The sequence below is a fragment of the Zingiber officinale genome, chromosome 9A (assembly GCF_018446385.1).
Source record: "Zingiber officinale cultivar Zhangliang chromosome 9A, Zo_v1.1, whole genome shotgun sequence".
Lineage (NCBI taxonomy): Eukaryota > Viridiplantae > Streptophyta > Magnoliopsida > Zingiberales > Zingiberaceae > Zingiber > Zingiber officinale.
The window spans coordinates 45,825,783-45,829,349 of NC_056002.1; positions in this window are offsets into that span (position 1 = coordinate 45,825,783).

The window sequence follows — 3,567 nt, forward strand, 5'->3', positions numbered from 1 at the left end:
TCTGGAGCAGCCACTATCCAGCATCCATTGATCCAATTCCTACATAGTAAGTGGTTGAATTGTTTTAATGGATTTCATGATAGTTAAATTGAAGTAAACTTGTTAGAGATAAATTTTTGAAAGAGTTTTGAATAATTTTGAAATTTAGTTTAATTTCGAGATTTAGTTTTAAAATAATTTTGAAATTTAAGTTTTTAAAATAATTTTGAAATTTAAGTTTTGAAATTTAAGTTTAAAATAATTTTAAGTTTTTAAAATAATTTTTTAAAATAATTTTGAAAAAATAATTTTGAAATTTAAGTTTTTAAAATAATTTCGAGATTTAGTTTTAAAATAATTTTGAAATTTAAGTTTTTCAAAATAATTTTAAGTTTAAAATAATTTTGAAATTTAAGTTTAAAATAATTTTGAAATTTAAGTTTTAAAATAATTTTGAAATTTAAGTTTAAAATAATTTTGAAATTTAAGTTTAAAATAATTTTGAAATTTAAGTTTTTAAAATAAGTTTGAAATTTAAGTTTTGAAATTTAAGTTTAAAATAATTTTGAAATTTAAGTTTTAAAATAATTTTGAAATTTAAGTTTAAAATAATTTTGAAATTTAAGTTTAAAATAATTTTGAATTTTAATTTTAAATTTCTTAATCATCTCACCCGACCTAGATTTTCAATCAGGGAATCCTATAATTGTTGTGAGATGAATTATAATTCAATTTTAAGGGTTGGGTTAACTTTGTGTTAGATTCAGGTTTAGCTTTGGGTTCAACAAGTAAGCATTCTTTGGATAAACTTCTGGGCTATGGTGAGTCACAAGGAACTCATTAAAGTAACCATGCCTTCGAGATTTTCCAAATAGTCCTACCCATTGAGCTTAGTACTAAACCTTGGTCTAACTAGTTAGGATCCATTTAAGGGTAGCTTCGGTCAGTTCCACTGCCAAATGCACTGGTCAAGTCATATCTTCCTAGACATGCGATGCCCAAGCTTCCCTAACGTACTATCATCCAAAAACTTCACCAGTACTGTGGTTCAAGTTAACCTTAGTCCGTTTTAATCTAACCTTAATTACCCTGCCGGGTGATCTACTCTTGTTTTACCCATTTCGGGTAGATTAGGTTCAGCTACCCTGCCGGGTAATTTAGTTGGGGGTGCCAGCGAGTCTGGATCCTCCATATTGAGTTTTAATTTCAAATTTTGAATTTAATTTGAATTTAATTTTAATTTTGAATTTTGAATTTAATTTGAATTTAATTTTAATTTGAATTTTGAATTTAATTTTAATTTTGAATTTAATTTTAATTTTGAATTTAATTTTAATTTTAATTTTAATTTTAATTTTGAATTTAATTTTAATTTTAATTTTAATTTTGAATTTTTAAATTTTTTAGGATTGTTTTTCTTCTTGCTCCCCCTGGATCATGGCCTCGATATGGTCTATCGAGGTAGTATATTTGATCCTTCGGAACCCAGTATTGGCCAAGTCCAACTTGATTGACCAAGTTAGACTTGGAGACCCATGCTTGGACTGATTTAACACTTTGTTTGTTTATTAATGATAAATAAGATCTATATTTACTTTTGTATCCCAGCCCAGTTCTGTTGTAGACGGCTCTTTGTGTCCCAAGAATCAAGTCCAAATTCTTGGAGCCCAAAGTAAACCGTTCTAAGGTATTTTCTAAATTTTTAACCTGATTTGTTAGACTTGAATTTTCTTTCTCAAGTTTTTGAACTTGAGTTGGTAATTCAGTCTGACTCTGGTCAGGTAAAGGTTTGGTGTTAGCCACTTCTTTAAGGACACTTACTTCCTTTAGAAGTGACTTAACTTTCAGGTTTGACTTAGCTAATTTGCGCAATAAATAGCTAACTAAAGTATTCAACCGGGAGATACTTATACTGGGTCCTTCTGAAACGGATACGGATCCGTGGCTTTGCTCGGACTCGGCCTCGGACTCGCTCTCGCATCCGTATTCGACGACTTGGTCCCGGCCATTAATGCAAGTAGACTCGTTTGTTCGAGCTCGTCGATTCCTCCGATGAAGATTCGTCCCATGTTGCCTTAAGGACCTTTTTCCTTCTTTGCTTTTTGACCTTCTTCAGTTGGATTTGATGTGCCCTTTTGGTTACACCCGTAGCATGTAACTTCAAACTTCATCTTTGTATTTTGTGGGCCTTCCTTTGATTTTACTGCCTTCTTTAGATCTCTTTTGTCGAATCCTTTCATCTTGTAGAGCTTCTTCACGAGGTTTACCAGCTCGGTTGTAATGTCACCTTCTTCATCATCGAATCTGGTTCACTTCCGATGCTGGTTCGGTTCTCCGTCGTGGTCTTGGTTCCGGGTTCGGCTTGTACCTGCAACCAACGCAATACCTTTCTCGGTAGGCGTGCATTAGTCTGTTCATGAAGTTCAAATTCACTAAAAAGTTCATCTAGTTTTAAAGAAGATAAATCCTTGGAAACTTTGTAGGCATCTACCATTGATGCCCACACTGTATTCCTTGAAAACGAGTTTAGGGCATACCTTATCACGTCCCGATTTTCTATCTTTTGGCCAATTCCGTGAAGAGAGTTAAGGATATCTTGTATTCTCGCGTGAAGAGAGCTCACTGTTTCGCTTCCTGCATTTTTAGATTATATAATTTATTAAGAAAAGATCTCTTTACTTACCTTGGTGTCGCCAAGGCTTTCACGGAGTTCGATGAGCTTTTCCCGCAGCTCCTCAGAGGAGAACCGGCCGACCCGCTGAGCTCTTCCTGGTAAGGCCGATCGAGGGTGCAGTGTAGCTTGCTTCCACCTTTTTATTAGAGAGGCATCCCACTCTCGCAGGAGTCTGCTTGCCGTCATTCTGGATGGTAGTGAAGTCCCGCTTTATGATCATCCACGCTTCAATTGTATCTTTAGATACGCTTCCATTCTTCCCTTCCAAGAGCCAAAATCTTCTCGAGAATAGCGGGGACGATAAAGGTCAAAACCCTCTTGTTGGGCCATTTATAATATGTAACAAAAGAAAACAACAAAATATGTTCCAAGACCGAGTCTTGGATTAGTAATGCTGGAATAAAGAATAATAAAGACGAACTCGAGTGGTGTTGCACCTACTTGAGCAAAAGTCGATTCGAGGGAAACAAAAATTAGAATATAGCTATAGGCTAAATTCTAATTCGACCAAAATGAAAAAATCATGAAAAATTTGTTTTGAAAGGTGGTTGCACCATTAAAACGACCCCGCCCGATACCAATTGTTGGATCGAGACGTGTAGAGGGGGTGAATAGCGCCATGCTATTTCGCTCGATTATCGGAATCAGAAACGCTCAGAGAGTAATTAAAGCAACAAATAAAGGAAACAAACACAAGAACACAGTGGTTTTCGTTCGGAGCCTAGGTCGACTCCTACTCAAGGACCGCGATCCTTGATCGCTTCCGGCAACAACTATAATTTCGTATGAATATTACAGATTAATTACAAAATGTAATCTGCAATTAAAATTATACCGACAACAGTAGTAGAAAGGGAATCGAGCTTCTGGTCGTTTAATGTTGTAATCGCACTTAAGCAAGACTTGAGCGTAAT